This window comes from Prionailurus bengalensis, chromosome B4 (genome assembly GCF_016509475.1).
Source record: "Prionailurus bengalensis isolate Pbe53 chromosome B4, Fcat_Pben_1.1_paternal_pri, whole genome shotgun sequence".
Lineage (NCBI taxonomy): Eukaryota > Metazoa > Chordata > Mammalia > Carnivora > Felidae > Prionailurus > Prionailurus bengalensis.
The window spans coordinates 87,372,470-87,394,884 of record NC_057358.1 but is presented as its reverse complement, the minus strand read 5'-3'; the positions used below and the strand labels follow the sequence as shown (position 1 = coordinate 87,394,884).

The 22,415-nt window shown below is 36.2% G+C and overlaps 1 protein-coding gene across 1 annotated transcript in view; it reads left to right on the top strand.

Annotated features, from left to right (window-relative positions):
* TAFA2 (TAFA chemokine like family member 2) overlaps positions 1–22,415 on the top strand; it is a 486,483-nt gene that overhangs the window by 438,441 nt on the left and 25,627 nt on the right. The gene's annotated exons all lie outside the window — the stretch shown is intronic.

The window sequence follows — 22,415 nt, the reverse complement described above, 5'->3', positions numbered from 1 at the left end:
CCCAGTGAAGATTCTTTCATTTTCATGAAAGTAATTATTTTGATCTCCCTGATTTCTGGGTCAGTAAATAGTTTTCTAATGGTTAACTCTGTAATCATTGTAATGAGTTACCTAGAGTAGTTTCTAAATCTCAGGGTCAATATGAAAGGAATACTCTTCAGACAATGATGTATTTCATTTTGCAATGATTGACTTCTGGGACATGGTAGAGAAGTGAATAATGGTTAGATTTATTCTCTAATTTCCTAATTAGCTCCATGGATATTCTGGACTGGCAGAATTTAAATTCTTTGTAGAATCAGCAAATGAAAGTTCTGTCTTGTTTTGCTTTTTGCTTTGAGGGGAAAGCAGACTATTGATTAGAATTGGATAATTGGAGACAAGAACAGAATAATGATATAAGGTGATACTTTATAAAAAGTAACATAAAACCAGAGACTGGTTAATTTACCATAGTGTTTAATAATAGCAGTTTTTTTAAAAACCTTGTCTGGACCCATTCAAGAGGATGATTTTTAAAATCCCATGAGATATATAATTCAGTCTGTTGAATAACATGTTTAGTGCATTGACTGTTCACACATACACAAAACTAAGTTTCCAATAGCAAAAATAATAACTTTATTCTTTGTCAAATTATTCATGACTGTATCTGTTGGCTAAATGCTGACACACTTTTACAAAACCCATAGACTGCATGATTAGTTAATTAGAATAATTGTATTATTCAGTCAGCACATGATATCAACTATATTGATTTGTTAAAAAAACATCCTGGCAATATAAAATTTCCTTATAAGTTATTTATAGCATGGAAATATTTCCTTCCTAACACTATTAATTCTTAGTCCAAAACAGCACTCATGGAAATTCACTGAAGATTTGAGATTCTGAAGCAAATTAAAAAAAAAAAAAAGCACTCTACAACTAAACTTAGTTTTTTATTACTTCAGTGGACATGGGGAAGCTAACATTTATTGGATACTTAAAACATATGTCATAAACCGAACAAAGTACCTCATGTGACTGAGCTCATTTAATCCTCTTAACAGCCCAGTGAGGAAGATAATATTATTATCTCCTTTTTACAGATGAGTAAACCAAAGTTTCAGAATCTTCAGTGACTTCCCAAGGTCAGCCAGCTAATTAACAGGGAAGCCAGAGTTCAAACCAAGCAGGCTCATTCCAGAATCTAATCTCTTAAACCGTAGTTGAAACTGGATAATTTAACTTATTCTTAAGTAATAGTGAGGAAAGTTTCCTATCGTTCTATTCATATCAGGTAGACCTTTAACTTTCTGGATCATTGAAATGAAAAGGTCAAGACCATGGGATGGAAATTCTCATAGTAAATTGTTTTACAAGTGGTTGCTTCACTCCCTGCTGGGCTCTAGTCTCAGCAGTCCAAAGGTAAAATTGAGTCTCTGAAATTCTTCAGGTTTAACTGGCTTTCATAATGTAATTAAGCAAGTTGGATGACAGGCTAAGAACTTGTGAGTGAGGAAGACCATATCTAGATCCTCCATTTTGTTCTAGTTATAAGGTGTGATGTCACATATAGTGGCTTGTACTTTCTGTTTATATTTCGTCTCTTTTGCCCTGAAGATCTGTTAAAGGAGGACCTCACTGAAGCTATTTGAGGGAGGACTCAGGCAACTCTTCTCATTTAAAAAGGAAAAATCATTATATAAGACCAGTGAGCTTGAAAGATGGAATTTCTTGAGTACAATCAAAGTAAACTATTATTTTTTTCTTCAAAAGCAAAAGATGGCTGGTGAGAATGCAGCTATGTAGACATTTCCAACTAAAGGGATATCATGGCATTCCAAATGGCTAGGCAAAAAGATGTGCAATTTGGAATGTTTTTTGGCTCACAAAAAAATTTGGGTAAATTTCCCTGAGGCCTCAAAAACAAAGTTTCCAAGGTCATCAGGTTATTATTATTCTCTCTCCACTGAAATAGTACCAAAAACATAGGAGATACACATTTTTGAAATAGTTCTGGCACAGTATTACTTTGCACACAGTGGAAGTGTTGGACAGAGAGAGTTTCTGCCATACATAAATAGCAGCAGTGTAATTGAGAAGATTCTGATCATCACTTGAGTCATTGGCATTATTGTTCATGTGCCAGTCTTAGATAAGTTAGCCATGGCTGTGGGGAGCCAAGCAGCCACTGAAGCCCTGATTTGGCAGGTCCTGGCCACAAGTGGGGAAAATCCAAGAAATTAAGCAGGAATAGGTTACAAAGTAACTGAAGAGCTGCTTGCAGCCAAGAGTCATTTGAGTTTCTTATGCAAGATATGTTGGTCATGTGGGATTATCACTGCAAGCAAAATGGCTCGAGAAATGATTAAAATTTGCAATAATGTACACCCTCCCTTTTAATTGCCCATATTCAATCTGGAGTACTCTGGTAAGCCTAATGTTAGAAAAAAAGCAGTCAGCCAAAAACAGCAATGAGGCTTGCTTAGCCTCCGCAGAGATACAGTGGTACCTTCCAGAATTGACTAGAGATTATGGGCTGGGTGAATCCCTCATTTAAGACTAATTTGGAATTTGCCTACTACAAAATGTGAATTATATCCCCCTTCTTATTGTTCTGACCCACTTTCTATTTGTCCTGACAAGGGAGAGAAAAGGCAAATAGCCTTTTTGGAACATCAATATTTTGCATACATGTTCTTCGGCACCTCAAACATTTAATATGGAGGGAAAAGAGGATGCAACATTTGTTTCGTGAACCTGATTTCTCATCTTAAAAATGGAAACTTAGGACTGCCTGTGACATCCATAACCACCTATTGTATTACTTTTAAGAACTCCTAAGCTCAAAAGAAGGAAAGGAAAAGTCATGAGAGCCTTTTGATTTCAAACTCACTTTCAAAGATAAATAATAAAGAACTTTTTCAAAGAGTCATTAATAAAAGAATAGTCTTTCCAGTGTGAAAGATCACATAATTATACGCTAATTCTATCATACAAAAGTAGCAGGGGGGAAAGGTGCTATAGAGCTGTAAGATTTGAGGGAAAAAAAAAATCTTTGATAACATTGTTGGATCCTCAGAAAAAAAACAGACTATGATTCACTTATTTTAATGTTTTGATATTCTTTCTTTGTGGAACATCTCCTAAAGGAACTCACATTTTGCTTTTAGAATTCAGAGCCCATGGCCTTGGGTATGGGCTCGAAACTCTAAATGCCAATGGTCATGTAGCATTAAGTCTGATTCTTACCTAAAGAAAGATGAACTTCATAATATGCAAGATTTTATATTTTCATTAGAAATATTATCTTTATGAATTATAAATCCTAGGTCTATTTATTTTTCACATAAGAAATTTTCTGGGTGATTTTTAATTGGAATTCTTTCATCTTTACTAATTTATTTAAAGTGCATTATGGAGATAAAAACTCTAGTTTTCTAATGTCTCTGAATATAAGTGGATAAAGCATGATTTTTTTTGTCATATAATGCAATGAAAATCAACAGCTGTTAAGAATTCCCCATGCATAAACATTCTATAGTAATAATGCTCTTATTACAGTCAAAGCCACAAAAGCATATATGCTGGTATTTACTTAGCTTTTATAGTGTACTAGGCACTCTGCTAAGTGGACTGCAGGTACAAAGATACATGGTGTGAGCCCTATCAGCCAGAAGTATGCCCTTGAGAAGGGGAATGAAGAGCATACAGTTGCATTATCCTTATATTTGTTATCCATATGCAGTCCACAGACAGCACTGGAATCATGGATAAATATAAGAGTAACATTGTTATAATAATGGGGATAGTGTAAGCCTTTGGGTCAGCTTCGTCATCTGCAAAATAAATGAGAATATTGAGTTAGATTGAATTTCCAGTTCCTCTAACCAGTATTTATTTTTTGGTTCCACGTGCCAAGGAAATTTCTAACTTCCTTTCCTGCTAAATTTATATGACACTAATAACTGGCTAATCTCAGAAGATAGATAGGTATTAGGTTTTTAATCCTTCCCTGTAAGGGAAGAGAGAAACAGCATCTTAGATGCTTTGCTGATGAAAGCCTCAAGTCTTCCTCTTCCAGATGCTGTTGGATTTTATACCAAGAACACTGACTGTTCTTTGTTAGGGGGGTCTGAACAGTGTCCAGAGGCACCATTCCAGCCCCAAGGCAAAACAAAACAAAAAAAACATCACACGAGGAAAAGGGTTCATTTCTTCACTTTAACATGGTGCAATTTGTGTGAATACTTCAACCATAGTGCTCTCTCTTGCCTTGCAAATTTAATCACAGACTTAGCATAGTGTAGTTCTTTCCTGATAAACTCTTTTGTAACAGACACATTCACCATTCATTTGTCTTCATCTCACCTCTGGTCCGGCCCTAAATTGCATCCTGGTCCACAGCACAGAGTGCAGTGACCTTTAGGGCTGTTGTTTTCCAATTATTTTGCCGGTACATTTCTACAGTAAGAAATACATCCTACAGTGTGATCCAGAAGACACACACTCATACATCCCACACTGAAGTTAAAGTTCTAATTTTTTGGTTTTATTTTCTTCCTACCTATCTCAACCCCATAACTTGATTTTATGACCTGTTAGGATATGCATTTTGAAAACCAGTGCTTTAGGAAGTGGCAACCAGTCGCCACTAACTTGCAGAGATAGAGACTACCGATTAAACAGTTTTCAAATCAATCCACCTTTTACATTTTAGTTTTAAATATTTTCATTCAATGTTTTGGGGTCAAAAAACGTTATCATCTTGTAAAATACAGATTTCATGGGAAAGTGCATATACTGTGTACATTCATTCAACATTTATTGTCTATTATTGTGAGGTGCTATTCTAGGCTCTGCCACACAGCATGGAAAAAAAAAAATCCCACATGGGAATCCGTGTCCTCATAAAGCTTATATGCTAATAGGGTATACTAGTTTTCTATTGCACCCTTAGCAAATGTAGTGACTTACCGTAACATTCATTTATTCTCTGTTGGTAAGACTCGGCACAACATGGTTCAGTTATTTATCGGCTCTGGGTTTCACAAGGCTGAAATTGCAGGATGTGTTTCATCTTTTCACAGCAGGGCTGTGTTTCTGTCTGGAGGTTCTAGGGAGACTCTGCTTCTAGGCTCATTCAGGTTGTTGACAGTATTTGGTTCCTTGTACAAGCAGGAATGAGGTTTCTGTTCTCCTAGTAGTTGTCATTAGGGAGCCTCTCTCACCTCAGTCAGAATGCCTGCTTTCCTCATCACACTCATTCATTTTCAAACCAGCCACTGCATATGGAGTCTTTCTCATACCTTGAATCTCTCTGACCCCCATATGTCTTCTGCCTTACTTTTCTGCTTCTGAGGGCCAGGTATAATTACATTGGCTCCACACAGATAACCCAGATGATCTCCCTATGTTAAGGTCAGCTGTTTAGCAACTTTAGAGAGCTTACCAAGTCCCTTACAAAGTTATTTCAGTAACTAGGGGACAGTAATCTTGGGGGTCCATCTTTAGAATTGTACCTATCATGCAGAGAGAGACAATAAGTAGGTGAAGTAGATAGTATGGTAGATGGTGATAAGTGCCATGGAAGAAAATGGAGAGTGCAGAGGAGGAAGTTTGCATATTTCACTGAGGTCCTGGAGGAGGTGAGGGAATGGGGCACATGGCTACCTAGAGGACAGGTTTTCCAGGTAAAGAGAAGAACAGGTACAAAGGACCTGACCTGGGACCTGCTGTGGGAATATCACATTCAAGGGACAGCAGTGGTGCTTGTGTGGCTGGAGTGCGAGGCTTAAGTTTAGGATTGGAAGGGTAACAGAGGCCTATCACGACTGACTGAAATTTTTGTCCTGAGCACAGAGAATGACGAAGTTGCCAGTAGGGGAGATGGAGACAATTGTAGGCAGAGCATGTCTTATGTTTTGCATTAATACTGCTAAGTCTAAGTCCTTTAATTAATGGAAATAAATACAGTAGAACATCTTGAACTTGATATGTATTAAGAAGAGTAGGTAAAAAGTTTTTACTATAGTAAGAAATACACACATTGAGTGACCTTAATATCACAAAAGATTTAAAATTTCAAATAGTAGGGACATTTGGAAAAGTATATAAGGGACTATATAATTACTATATTAATTTTTTTTAAAGAGATGCGGACAGAAATGGATTAATATACTGAAGGACTTTTCCCCCTCAATTAGATAATGAATCCAAAGGTCGGTAGGAAAACAAGCTAGTGTCCATGTAGCAGCACTGGTAAAAGTAACATTTAAACCTGGTGTTTTAAATTTAAGAGCTGCTTACTTAAGAATAATCTAATAGGGCCAGAAGTGTCTCTCTTGGTATTTCTTTAGAGAGTTATTGGAAATTAACGCAAAGACTTAAAAACACATATCATCAGGGCTATGTTTCCAAAATCAGGCCTATAGTTTTATAATTAAAATGAAAAATGGGCAACATATGAATACGTTGAAGTTCCTTTAAGATATAAATACTTCTATAGTATTTGAGCCAAGCGTTTATTTGTAGGTGTTATTCTGAATATTGTGATTATAATCTTAACATTAATTGTGAATGTTCACACATGGTAATAGAATTAAGTTGGGACATGGTACAAGTTCGTTAGCAACTATGAGGTACATCCTTAGGTTCTTGCTTATGTCCTGTGAATTAAGTGGTGAGGACCACATCCCTGTCTCTTATCTGAGGATTAAACTTCTGTGAGGGATACATTTTTAATATGGAAGAGCTTGATGTTTGTTCAGAGGTAACTATCCCTCAGAGAGGCAAGCCTGTTTTTGGTTATCTGTAGTGCCTTAATAAATGAAGAACACTACCTCAAAGGACTTGAATATTCTGTTCTCCTCTCCAAGGCACCCTACCTAGTGGGGGTTCTATGCCTTCTCCTTTTCCCATAGTGGGTGACAGCTCTGTCAAAAACCATAGATAATCTTCACTGTATACATCCCCCATACTTCTTTCTCTTCTCTACTCTTCATACAATTTACATGGAATCTACAACTCTTAATCAGTGATTTCAGATCCAATTTCATTTTCTTTGGCCAACAGGATGAAGATACAGCTGAGAAATAAAAGGTAATTTTCCCACAGTCTCAGAATTTCAAATGCTTTATGATTGGTGCAGAGATTGCATAAGAAAACAAAACTGTGGCCTAATTCCCAGTTCTCTCTAGGATGAGCATGAATCCCGGCTCTCTGCTGAGCAATCCACTTGTGAATAATGTGAGGTGTGCATAATACAAAGAGCGGAGTCAAGCTTCACTCTACTGTGTACCCCAGAGACCATGTCTGACCATGATAAAGTTCTGGATGCTAACTTTTAGTGGGCTAGGGGAAAAAAAAAGGCTTATCTAAAGGATTTTGTGGATAGTTACGTCTGAGAACAGAAGCACTAGGAGTAACATGTTTTAAATTATTTGAAGATCTATCACATAAAAGAAAAACATTAGACTTGTTCTGCATGACCACAAGGAGTACAATTAAGGGCAAGGAATAACTCTAATGGTGTCAGCTCTAGATGATGTTGAATGGGCTGCCTTGGGAAAAAGTAAATTCCATATTTCTGCAAGTCATCAATTTGTGACTTAAAGGATGTGCAGAAATTTAGAGTGGGCTAGTTTACTATCCCACCACCACCACCACCACAAAACAGCTTATGCAAAGGCAGGGAGGTATAGAAGATCATGTCTTTCTTTGCTCATGGAATAGAAATCAGTTCATGTGTGTGTGAGGGGAATCATGGCAGGTTGAGTTTTTATCATAATAGTTTTTTAAAATGCCATGCTAAATGGTTGGATGTTAATCTCTAAGAAATGATAAACCACTGAAGAACCTTAATGAAAGGAGAAGAGATGTGGTTTACACTTTAGAAAATCTATTTGTTGGCAATGTGTCACCTGCAAGGAATTGAGAGGAGTAAGAGATGATGGGCCTGAACTAAGATAGGAAAGTGACACACTGAGGGTGTCATAGCCTAAGAAGTAGAATCAATAGGGTTTGGCAATTTTATATAAGAATATAGTGAAAGGAAAATTTCAGAAAGGCCCCTATTTTTCGCCTAACCTATTTGGTGATATTAATTGACAAGGACACAATGAGATGGAGATCGACTGGACAGTTTGACATACAGCCTTAGAGATGAAGACAGAAGTTTGAGAACAGTTATCCCCTAGATGATGAGGAAATGATTCTGAAGGCTGTCAGAGAAGAAATGTGTTGAGAGAGAAGAGAATCAAAGACATTTTTTCAGGTAATTCACAAGAAGGTCCCTGCTTAGGAACATGAAATGTGGACAGAGTGACTGGAAAACGAAGAGACCGTAGAGTCTTAGAAAATGCAGAAAGGGAGAGTTCCAGGGAGCCAGGGCCATCAATTTATACAACAAATATATAGAACCTACCAGATTATGTGGACTTTAAATTTCTTTCTGAACATGACATTTGCAAGAAATATTAGAAGTTCACGATCTGTTAGTTGAATATGATTTACTCTCATAATCTTAAAATTTGCTTCCTCATTGTATGGTACCATCGACAAACCATTGAAAATACTGTAGAATATACATCTATTTAAAGTAGAATGTAATATAAGAAACATTTTTAAAATAAGAGTATAGCAGAATGAGAAGATTAAGATGGCAGGGGAGTAGGGGGCCTTAGGCTTGCCTCATCCCTCAAATACACCTAGATAAATATCAAATCATTTTGAACACCCAAGAAATTGATCCAAGGACTGAGAGTAAAACTTCACAACTAGAGATAGAAAAAAATGGCACATTGTGGAAGACAGGAGTTATGGAGAGTTAATTTGGGGAAGAAAAGAATTGCGAGTGCTGTGGAGGGAAGGGAGCCCTTATCAGAGAGAGAGGAGCAGGAGAGAGGTAAAGAGAGTAAAAGTACATGGGGAAATTGCACAAGAAAAACTTTTTCCCAAAACCACTGACTGGAAAAAGGAGAGGGGCTGAATACTACAAGTTATAAGCAGCAGAGCTGAAAGTCTGAAGTTTTAGAAGTCCACACCATCACCAGGGTCATGCCTAGTGGGCTTGACAAAGACCTGGAAGCAGGCAGTATGGTCTGAGGATCCCCTGAGCCCCCTGGGGGGAAATAGTTCCCCTGTTTGGAGGACACTTGCGAGTGCTGACATGGCCTCTCCAGGGACAAAAAGAACTGGTGATGTCAACCTGCTGCCCTGTTTCCTAGTATAGGAAGAAAGACACTGGCTGAGGGAAACAAACCTTTGCTGGCTTTGTGTTGTGTTTTACCATAAACTCTGAACTGCTGCACTGAGGTGGGACCACTTTTCTGGGACAAACCAGGAAACAACAAACGTGTAACCAGACCCTCTCCCAGAGGATCAGTGCGGGTCTGCATCGTGGGTCCCCAAGATTTGGAGTTTTGAAACACAACAACACACCTGAGATAAAAAAAAAAAACAGGAGTACTGCGATGCCTGGCAGGCAGACAGCTCATTGAAGCCAGGGATCTGACGGAAGAGAGGTGAGAGTAGCAGTAAGAGGTAGCAGGCATGAACTCCCTGCTCTAAGGATGAGAGGGCAGGGACACACCATTCTCTCCCCTCCCGCCACCACCATCAGCAGTGACCAACTTTAGTGTGCAACACAGCACCCCCAAGTGGAGGCCAGAGTTGCTTACATCACCCCCCGCCCCCACCGTGCCCTCCACTAGAGCACGAATCAGCACAGCAAGCTCTACCCCCAGAACACCAGCACAGACCCCTCCCATGCATCAAGTTTACTGATCATAGAGTGCTGCAAAGCTTCAGCTCTAGGGGAAATAGATTTTAGCTTCCTGTTTTTTATTTTTTAATTTTTTTAAATTTTTTGTTTCTGGACCTCTTCTTACTATAGCCATTACTCTCAGGAGCCCAACTATAACAGGCTTTCTTAACACATACGAAAAACAGTGATGACCCACACAAAATGAGAAGATGGAGGAAGAAGTCATGGCCAAGGATTTAATCAATACAGATACAAAGATGATGTCTGAACCAGAATTTAAAACAACAATCACAAGGATACTAGCTGGGTTTGAGAAAAGCATAGAAGACATTAGAAAATCCCTTACTGCAAAGATAAAAGAACTAGAGGATGGACAAAGTGGAGGAACAAATGAGTGATATAGAAGATAAAATTATGGAAAATAATGAAGCTAAAAAAAAGAGGGAAAGAAAAAAGGAGATTTAATCAAATTATAATAAAAACTTCTCTATTCTGGAGAAGGAAACAGATATCGAAATCCAGGAAGCACAGAGAGCTCCCACTAAATTCAACAAAAGACAGCCATAACCAAGACATATCATAGTCAAACTCACAAAAACACAAACAAGGAAAGGATCCTGAGAGCAGAAAGGGAAAAAGAGTCCTTAATCTACAAGGGAAGACAGATCAGGTTCACAGATGTGTCCACAGAAATGTGGCAGGTTTGAACGGAGTGGCGTAACCAAGAATATCCAACAAGGCTGTCATTCAGAATAGGAGAGATAGAGTTTTCCAGACAAACAAAAACTAAAGGAGTTTGTGACCACTAAACTAGCCCTGCAAGAAATATTAAAGGGGACTCTCTGATGGGGAAAATAAAAGACCAAAAGCAATGAAGATTAGAAAGGAACAGAGAACATAACCAGGAACACCAACTTTATAGGTAACACAATAATTGCTATGAATATAAATGGACTAAATGCTCCAATCAAAAGACATAGGGTATCAAACAAACAAAAAAAGCCCAACAAGGCCCATCTGTATGTTGCCCACAAGAGACTCATTTTAGAGCTAAAGACATCTGCAGATTGAAAGTGAGGGGATACAGAACCATCTATCATGTTAATGGATGTAGAAATAAAGCTGGAGTAGCCATACTTATATTAGACAAACTAGATTTTAAAACAAAGACTATAACAAGAGATGAAGAAGGGAATTTTATCATAATTAAGGGGTCTATCCATCAAGAAGATCTAACAATTGTAAATATTTATGCCCCAAACTTGAACTCCCAAATATATAAATGAATCAATAGCAAATGTAAAGAAACTCACTGATAATAAAATAATAGTATGGGGCTTTAATACCCTACTCTTACAGCAATGGAAAGATCATCTAAGCAGAAAATCAACAAGGAAACAATTTGAATGGCAATCTGGATTGAATGGACTTAACAGATATATTCAAAACATTTCATCCTAAATCAGTGGAATACACATTCTTTTTGAGTTAACACGGAACATTATCCAGAGTAGATCACATACTGGGTCACAAAGCAGTCCTCAAAACCACAAAAAGACTGAGATCATACCGTGCATATTTTCAGAACACAATACTATGGAACTTGAAGTCAACACAAGAAAAAATTTAGATCACAAATACATGGAGATTAAAATATCCTATTAAAGAATGAATGGCTAACCAGGAAATTAAAGAAGAAATTTAAAAAAATACATTGGAAGCAAATGAAAATCAAAACATAACAGTTCAAAACCTTTAGGATGGAGAAAAGCTATCTTAAGAGGGAAGTATATTGCAATACACATCTACTAAAGAAGCAAGAAAAGTCTCAAAAACACAACCTAACCTTATACCTGAAGGAGCTAGAAAAGGAATGGCAAATAAAGCCTAACGTTAGCAGAAGAAGGGAAATATAAAGATTAGAACAGAAATGAATGATATAGAAACAACAATAAAAAAACAGATGAATGAAACAGATCATTGAAACTGAGAACTGATTCTTTGAAAGAATGAAACAGATAACCCCAAGCCAGACTTACCAAAAAGAAAAGAGAAAGGACTCAAATAGATAAAATCACAAATGAAAGAGGAGATATCACAACCAACACCACAGAGCTACAAACAATTATAAGAAAATATTATGAAAAATTATATGCCAACAAACTGGGAAATCTGGAAGAAATATACAAATTCCTAGAAACATACAAACTACCAAAACTGAAACAAGAAGAAATAATTTGAATAGAGGCATAAGTAAAACTTCTCAGATTAGATTTTTAAATATTTTAAAGTTTCCTACCAGTTACAAAATATGGAAGAGAGGAGAGGGGGAAAGAAGGATTTTATATATGGGAGGGTAATAGTAACTGATTAAATAAAAAATAGTTTAAGATTATGACCATGAAATAATACTGGAACCTCACAACAGTGTACACATTTATTAATACTTTTAGCTTATAGAACACTTTAAAAACATGGGGCACCTGGGTGGCTCAGTTGGTTAAGCATCTGACTTCAGCTCAGGTCATGATCTCGTGGTTTGTGAGTTTGAGCCCCACTTCAGGCTCTGTGCTGATAGCTGGGAGCCTGGAGCCTGCTCCAGATTCTGTCTCTCCCTCTCTATCTGCCCCTCCCCTGCTCATTCTCTATCAAAAATATAAATAAACATTAACAAATTTTTTAACAAATAACACTTTAAAAACAATATATTTTATTTATTTCTCATTTTTTTAACATTTATTTATTTTTGGGAGACAGAGAGAGAGACAAAGCCTGAGCTGGGAAGGAGCAGAGAGAAAGGGAGACACAGAATCCAAAGGAGGCTCCAGGCTTTGAGCTGTCAGCTGTCAAACCCGTGACCTGTGAGATCATGACCTAAGCCAAAGTTGGATGCTCAACCGACTGAGCCACCCAGGTGCCCCACAATTAATATATTTTAAAGCAAAGTCAGCCATTCAGCTGAAAAGATCGAATACTCAAATTGTCAAATTAAAATAAAGAAATAAGTATTTTTATCATTTATATTAAGCTAGGAATTCTATTTCTTGTAACGGTTAATACTGAACTTAATAAAGATGAGAGTTATTTAGCTGTTGAATATACCTTTAGCTCTTGTGGTTTAATATTATTGGGTTTTGCTCTTATATTAAGTAGCAATGTTGGGTTCCCACGATGTATGGTGGGATTAGCCCAAAGTCAATAAAGGACTATTCTGTAGGGTTCTGCTTACTCTTGACTACTTCACCTTTTATTGCTTGTTCTCTTCTGGTGGCACACATATTTTACCTTTACCTTATATCTCCTAGTTTTCTTTTACAGGACTTGGAAAAGAATATGAGTGAGAGAGACAGAATAGATCATACTAGGTAGTGTAAATTCATTTTCTAAGGACGTTTGGAGATAATTGAATACAATCTCTACTTTGCAACTTCAGAATAACCTCTTCTGGCAAGAGCTGTTGGAATAATTGTGGGGAGAGTTGATTTGGTCAGACTGTTTCTAGGATTCATATACTGAGATGTTTTTATACTGTCTTGAAAGAAATAAAATTGAATATTCTCCGTAGACACTTTGGCTGACAGAAAAATTTAAACAGGTATCATGATTAGAAATCTCAACCTCCAACTTCAATTACAACATATGACTGATTTGCAAGATTACTGAAGGCAAATGTCTGGCAGACAGTCAACCACTGTTTGAGATTAAATTTCACAAATGAAATCAACTTGTTGAGAGTACCCTTGCATATGTAACATAGATGTGAACTATCTGCCTCCACATTTTAACATTTAACTATAAGGATTTCTTATAGGAGCTGTAAGGGGATTCCTTATGAACAGGTTTAGAATAAAGGCTGTTAATGTTAATCTTGACAAATTGATATTACACTTATGTGGTGGTTTAAGGAGACCCTAGTCAGTGAAACTATATCACTTTGCTATATGATACCACCGGTATCATAACATGGAAGGAAAGTGTTCCTATCAGTGATCTAAAAAAATCTAGGGTAGAATTATTTTTGGTAGTACCAGTAACCTCTCACTGAGGGTTCAGCCTTTCTGAAGTTACTGAGATTACAGAAAGATGAAGACCTTGTCAGGATGGATCAGGTGATTTTTAATTCACCATTTTCCCCAGGAGAGTCGCTCTGGTTGCTGTGCAGACATCAAGGTACCACAAGCCTTATAAACCTAATGTTATCCTTACACTTTTCTTCACTGTGGTTCTCTCAGCCACATCCTCACACATGCACACCAACTGTGTGTTATGACGAATGCTTGCCGAGTATGCTGTGCTCTTCCAGAGTGCTACTAGGTAGATTTTGCTAACATGAGGATAGGGTATTAGTGATGCCATTAATTATTTGGAATAGAAATACTACATTCTCCATAGCACTTGCCTTCTTTTCTCTTCTTATCTAGTACAAAATGAGAGCTCTATAAACCAAACATAAAAATAGACTAATCCCTATTCAAAATGCAAATGTCAACTACCTCTTAATAGGTTTTATAAGAGGAATGATCTCATTAGGAGTGTCTCTTTCAATGTCCACTAGAGAGAAGTTCAACAAGTATTATAGTTTTTGCTTAGTCATCAGATAATCTTGTTTATTCACAAGATGGTAAAGTATAGGAATCATATGTTCAGAAAGTCAGAGGCAACAAATTAGTTTTTGTGACAGTTAATCTTGTGTGTTAATCTGGGTCACAGTACCCAGATATTTGGTCAAACATTATTCTAGATGCTTCTGTGAGGGTGTTCTTAGATGTGATTTACACTTAAATCCGTGAATTTTGAGTAAAGCTGATTATCCTCCATAATGTGGGTGGACCTTATCCATTCAAAATCTTAATTAGAACAAAAGGCTGCCCTCCTGTCCTAATACATTTGGATATTTTATTTGCAACAGTATTAAAAAATAGATAGAAGATATGAAATAGCAATCACATTGATAATAATACCTGTCTTTGATGAGTTACAACTTTTGCCAGGTACTATGCTATATCATCTCAACAAAATATTTCTAGTAATTACCACATTGACATTATAAGTTTTCTTATTCCTTAGTACAGATGAGAAAAAGAGGCCCAGAGAAATTAACTTTCTTAAAGTTATATAATTAGTAAGTGACAAAGGTCAAACACCAATCTGATACCAAAGATTAGACACTCTCCAAATAAATATATTGTTCACAAGAAGTATAAAAACTCTAGGTGCCATGTAACCATTATAATGTAAATATATTTTCTCCCAATATTTTCTCAGTTTTGACTAATATTGACATGATTGTCATTTGTTCTTCAAATGTTATGACTGCATAGTTGATATTCTTAGAAGAAATATTGTGAATATTCAACACTGTGTGTGTGTATAATCATCTATATACAATTACAAGGGCTAAAGAACTAGACCCATCACTAAAAGTTAAGACATTTCTATAGTTAGAAGTCAGATAAAATACTGGTAGTAGTTTTCACAGGGTATAATGTGAGGAACTTGCACCTTTCATGAGGGAAACAATACCAATTCATCAAGATCCATGTGTTATACACATCCATCGGGAAGAACTTTTGTACTAAGATGAAAACAAGGAAAAAAAAACCAAACAAGGTACTTAGTATCTGATGAAGAAAAGACCTTTTGAACTAGCCATGGGCATGCAGAATGAAAACCAATGCACCAGTATTCAAGTGAGAATTTTTGGAGACTAGAAATGCATTGTAAATCACTTAAGTAAACTTTTCTCTAGGACTTTCAATTGACAACTGTTGTTTTTGCATAATAGAAGGTCTATACAAAATTTGTAATTGTAATTCAGTGACTTTGTTTTAGGCATCCATATAATAACCCCTTTTGATCAGGTTTCTGACTTGATTTTTTTATTAAAAATTTTTAATGTTTATTTTATTTTTGAAAGAGAGAGAAAGAGAGAGCAAGTGCACACATGAGCAGGGGAGGGATGGAAAGAGAGGGAGACATAGAATCTGAAACAGGCCCCAGGCTCTGACCTGTCAGCACAGAGTCCGACTTGGGGCTAGTACTCACGAGCAGTGAGATCATGACCTGTGCCAGGATCGGATGCTCAACCTATTGAGCCACTCAGGTTCCCCTGACTTGATTTCCATGAATTACAGAATTTTCCAGTGCTGTTTATAAACTCTGTTTCCCTAAAACTGTAGGTATTGTACCTCATTTTAATGTTGTGCTGATAAAGATTAAGCAGATATTCAGTTATTAAAATAATATTGAATACCTACTATATGTCAGGGTCTACACTAAATCCTGTGGATATACATATATGAGTAAGACATTGTTTTTGCCCAGGAGATGTTCCAACACCTGATCTGATGGGACGGACTCTGCATTAGTCAGATTAGCCTAAAAAGCAAAAAAAAAAAAAAAAAAAAAAAAAGAGCTTCAAACATCTGTAATTTAAAGCAAAGATTTATGTCTTATTCAGGCTAAATTCTCATCATAGAGGGCCTCAAAGTGTCAATTCTGGGTCATCCTCTTTCCATAACTAAGACCAAAGTGCAGACATGGTCTGGCATGTTGTTTTTTTCCAAGGTAGAAGGAAAGAATTCTGGAGGGGTTTGTACTAGCAATTATTCAATCAGCCCTGAAGCAACAGATCTGACCACAATTCTTGATCAAAACTGTTATGGATATACCCAACTGCAGCAGGTCCAAAAAGTGGAGTTTTTCTCTAGGAGTTCTGGTTCAAGATGGCAACATAGGAAGATCCTTCCATGGACACACTAAGTCTATATATATGGAAGAGATTTTTAAACAAATCCTCAAGACTGGCTAAATAACTCCTACACGCTGGGCAAACAAGAAAAAAAAAACACATTAAAGTGGGTAGGACAGACCAGGACACAATCTCACTATCAACCTCATCCCTGGCCTAGCAAACCCACAACTGGGAAAGAATTCCAAGCCTGGAGCTTTTCCCTGAGGAGCAAAGGGTTTGAACCTCACATTGAATACACTAACTTTTAAGAGAGACACACCTGAGAGACAATCTGCCAAGACATCTAGCTTTGAAAAACAACGGAGCTGTTGTTCATAAGACCCACAAGGCTGCAATGAATTGGGAAATGCCTCTTAAAGGGCTTGCGCACTTGGAGTCACCTGCCCCAGGGCCCTGCTGAAAGGTAGCAGATCATGCTCAGACTTTAAGTGAGAGTCTCATTTGCTTATATTAAAGTGTTGGCCTAAGGGGCAGGCATCTCACTTAACATACATATGTAGGACACTGTTGGAATATTTTCTGGGGATGAAGACTGGCTGGCACCATTTTCACACCCTCCCTATGTTTTGCTCCAGCACTCAGTCGCCAGCTTTTTTTTTTTTTTCCTGGCAGGTCCCATCTTTATGCTCCCTCTCTGCTGTGCTCTAGAGCACCAATATCTCCCAGAAAGGATCTTATACACTTGTGTGGAGTCCTGAGTTTTGTGATTGCCACCCAGTGGCCACCTCCAGGTTGCCTGGCTCCGGTTGCTAACAAGGCTTACACATGTATTACATAGGACTATATTTGCATACTCTAAAATCTGCTGTCTAAGGATGTCACTTACAATTAGCCTGAATCTAGGCGCTGAATCTAGATCCCACCCGTTTTGGGACACATAGATTGTAGCACACCCTTAAACACTGGGAGCTAATAATAGAATAAGCTGCTTGGACAATTACAAAGGTCTGAGACACAACCAAGAGCTATGGCAGTGTTGAGCAATAAGGCGAATCTCCTACATAAGGCCACTCCTTCAAGAGTCTCAGAGGTGGTTGTTTCAGCTAATGCATACATACCAACACAGAGAGTCAAGCAAAGCGAAGAAACAGAGGAGTGTGTTCCAAACAAAGGAATATGATAAAGCTTCAGAAAAAACTTTAATGAAATGGAGATGTTATATAATAGAAGATTCAAACTGATAGTATAAAAATACTATTTGGTACAGAGATACCAAACTCAAGAGAAGAACAGATGAACACATTGAGAACTTCAACAAAGAAATAGAAAACATAAGAAGGTACCAAACAGAAGTCACAGAACTGGAGAATACAATACTGAAGTGAAAAATACACTATTGGGATTCAACAGCAGACTAGAGGAAGCAGAAAACAGAAATCAGTAACTTAAAAACAGGGCAGTGAGACACATCCAACAGAGTAGCAACAAGAAAAAAATAATTAAAAAAGTGAAGATAGTTTAAGAGATTGGTGGAACAACATGAAGTGGACTAACATTCACATTATAAGGGTCCCAGAAGGAAAAGACAGAAAGAGAAAGAAGAAAGCCTATTTGAAGAAATAATGCCTGAAAACTTTACTAACTTGGGGAAGGAAACATAATTTTGATTCAGAAAATTTCTAATAAGATGAACTCAAGAATACCTTACCCAAACACATTATAATTAAAATTTAAAAAGTTAAAGGCAAGGAGAGAATCTTAAAAGCAGCAAGAGAAAAGTAACTTGTTATGTACAGAGAATCCCCCCATAAAATTATCAATTTTTCAGCAGAAACGACAAACCAGAGGGAATGGCATGATGTAATAAAAGTGCTAAAAGGAAGAAACAAAAACCAAAACCTGACAACCAAGAACACTCTACCCAACAAAGTTACCATTCAGAATTGAGAAAACAATAAAGTTTTCCAGACAAGGAAAAGCCAAAAGTGTTCATCATTATTAAACTGGCTTTTCAAAAAAAATGTTAAAGGGATTTAAGTTGAAAAGAAAGAGCTCTAATTAGGAACAAGAAAAGTATAGATCTCCCTAGTAAAGGTAAATATAAAGAAAAAGTAGTGCATTAATCACTTACAAAGCTAGTATGAAGGGTAAAAGACAAAGTAATAAGTACAATAATTAGTTAAGGAAAACACACTATGTAAAATATGACATCAAAAACATAAAAAGTGGGATTGGAGAGTAAAAATGTAGAGTTTTAGGGGTGCCTGGGTAGCTCAGGTGATTAAGCATCTGACTCTTTTGTTTGGCTCAGGTCACAATCTCACAGTTTATGAGATGAGCCCCACATTGGGCTCTGTGCCAATAGCATGGGGCCTGATTGGGATTCTCTCTCTCCCTCTCTGCCCTTTCCTCATTTTTGCACACAGATGTGCACTCTCTGTCTCTCTCTCTTAAAATACGTAAGTAAACTTAAAAAAATGTAGAGCTTTAGATAAGCTTATAATAACTTCAGTACAAACATAAAATAGACCATTACAAATATGTAAGCCTCACAGTAACCACAGAATAAAAACCTTTGGGAGACAAAGAGAAAAAACTTAAACATACAACTCAATAAAGTCACCAAATTATTAAGGAAGAAAGCAAGTGAAGAAGGAACAGGGAAGAGCTTAAAAAAACAGCCAGAAAACAAGTAACAAAATGGCAGTAAGTCCATACCTACCAATAACTACTTTAATTGTAAATAGGCTAATTCTAAAATCAGAATACAGAATGGTTGAATGAAATAAAAAATAAGACCCATCTGTATATGTCCTAAAAAAGACTCACTTTAGATGTAAGGAGACACATAGACTTAAAGTGGGTAGATGGTAAAATATATTCCATGCAAATGGGAACCAAAAAAAACTGAGGTAGCTATACTTATATCAAACAAAATAGACCATAAAACAGATTGTAATAAGAAACAAAGAAGAGCATTGCATACTGATAAAGGGGTTAATCCAATGAAAGGATGTAACATTTGGAAATATTTACACACACAACATAGAAGCACCTAAATATACAAATTAATAGACCTAAAGAGAGAAATCAACAGCAATCCAATAAATAGGTTTTAATACTCCACTTTTACCAATAGATAGTCATCCATAGACAATCAATAAAGAAATATCAAACTTAACCTACATGCTAGACCAGATGGACATAACACATATTTACAGAATATTCTATCCAAAAAAACCAGAATACACATTTTCTCAAGTGCACATGGAAGATTCTCCAGGATATATCTTATGTTAGACCACATAACAAATCTTAATAAATTTAAGACTATTGAAATCATATCAAGCATATTTTCTGACTACAGTGGAATGAAACTAGAAATTATAAAAATAAAACTGGAAATTCAACAATATGTAGAGATTAAACAACATGCTCGTGAACAACCAATGGGTCAAAAATCAAAATGAAAAGAAATACCTTGAGACAAATAAAAATGGAAATACAGCATACCAAAAACTATGAAACACAGCTAAAGCAAAACCTATGCAACACTTGTAGGAGGGAAGTTCATAGCCATTAATGCCTATGTTAAGAAACAAGGCAGGTCTCAAATAAGCAACCTAACTGTGCACCTTAAGAAAAAGAAAAAGAATAAGAAAAATATCAAATGAAGCCCAAAGTTAGAAGAAAAGCAATGGCAAAAAACAATAGAAAAGATCAGTGAAACTAAGATATAGTTCTTTGAAAAGATAAACAAAATTAATAAACCTTTAGCTATTATCACTAAAAAAAGAGAGGACCCAAATAAATAAAATCAAAAATGAAAGAGAAGTTACAATTGAAACCCCAGAAACACAAAGGATAATAACATACTACTATGCACAATTATACACCAATAAATTGGATAACCTAGAATAGATGAACTTTGAAAAACATACAACCTACCAAGACTGAATCACGAAAAAAATGAAAAACATGAACAGACTGATTACTGGTAAGGAGATTGAATCAGTAATCAAAAACTTTCCAATAAACAAAAGTCCAGGACCAGATAGCTTCCCTGATGAATTCTACTAACCATTCAAAGAAGGATTAAATACCAATTATTCTCAAACTTTTCCAAAAAATCAAGGAGCAGGGGATGTTTCCAAACTCATTTTCTGAGGCCAGCATTACTCTGATACCAAGACCAAATGCCACAAGAAAATAAAATTATAGGCTAACATCCCTGATGATCATAGATGCAAAATTCTCAATAAAATTTCAGGCATTATAATTCAACAGTACATTAAAAGGATCATATGCTATGATCAAGAGGGATTTACTCTAGAGAGGCAAAGATGATTCACCATCTGCAAATCAATAAATATGAATACACTACATTGACAAAATGATAAATAATATTATATGATTATCTCAATAGAGGCAGAAAAAGCTTTTTGACAGAATCAACAACCATTTATGATAGAAACTCTCAACATAGTAAAGGCCACATATGACAAACCCACAGCTAACATCATCCTCAATGTTGACAAGCTGAATGCTTTTCCCCTAAGATTAGAAACAATAAAAGGATGCCCACTCTTGCCACTTATATTTAACATAATATTGGAAATCTTAGGTGGAGTAATTAGGCAAAAACAAATCAAAATTGGAAAGGACGAGGAGGAAACTGTTAGTATACAGATGACATGGTATTATATTTAGAAACTCTAGAGACTCCACCAGAGCTCTTAGAATAAATGAATACAGTAAAGTTGCAGGATCCAAAATGAATATACAAAAATCTGTTGTTTCTATACACTAATAATAAACTTTCAGAAAGAGAAATTAAGAAAAGTATCCCATTATAAAAGAATAAGATACATAGGAATAAATTTAATCAAGGAGGTGAAAGATCTGCACACTTAGAACTATAAGGCATTGATGAAAGAAACTGAAAAAGACACAAATAAATAGAAAGATATACCGTGATCATGGACTGGAAGAATTAGTGTTGTTAAAATGCCCATACTACCTAGAGCATTTTATAGATTCAGTGTAATCCCTATCAAAATTACAATGGCAATTCTCATAGTTTTAGAACAAATTCTGAAATTTATATGGAACCACAAAAGACTCTGAATAGCCAAGCAATCTTTAGAGAGAAGAACAAAACTGGAGATATCATGCTTCCTGATTTCAAACTACATTAGAAAGCTATAGTAATTAAAACAGTATGGTATTGGAATGAAAACAGACACATAGATCAGTTGAAGAGAATAGACAGCCCAGAAATAAAAACATGCATATATGGTCAATTAATTTACAAAAGAGGAGCTGAGAATACATAATGGGGAGAGGATCACCTATTCAATAGTTGTATTGGGAAAAATGGATAGCTACCAGCCCAAGAGTGAAACTGGGCCACTATCTTACACCATACACAAAAATTAATTCAAAGTGAATTAAAGATTTGAATGTAAGACCTGAAACAATGCAACTCCTAGAAGAAAACATTAGTAAGCTCCTTGATGTTGGTCTTGCAGATGATTTTTTTAATCTGACACCCAAAGCAAAAAGAAAAAGAAACAACTGCAACTACCACAAACTAAATATCTTCTGCACAGTAAAGGAAACTGTCAACAAAATGAAAAGACAACCTACAGAATGGGAGAAAATATTTGCAAATCATATATCTGGTAAGGGGTTAATATCCAAAATATATAAAGAATACAAACAATAGCCAAAATATCTGATTAAAACATGTGCAGAAGATCTGAATAGACATTTTTCCAAAGACAGATGGCCAACAGATATGTGAAAAGATGCTCAACATCATTAATCATCAGGAAAATACACATCAAAAGCACAATGAGATGTCACTTCACACACATTAGAATAGCTACTATCAAAAAAAGAAATAACAAGTGTTGGTAAGGATATGAAGAAAAGGGAACCTTGTGTACTCATGGTAGGAATAGACAT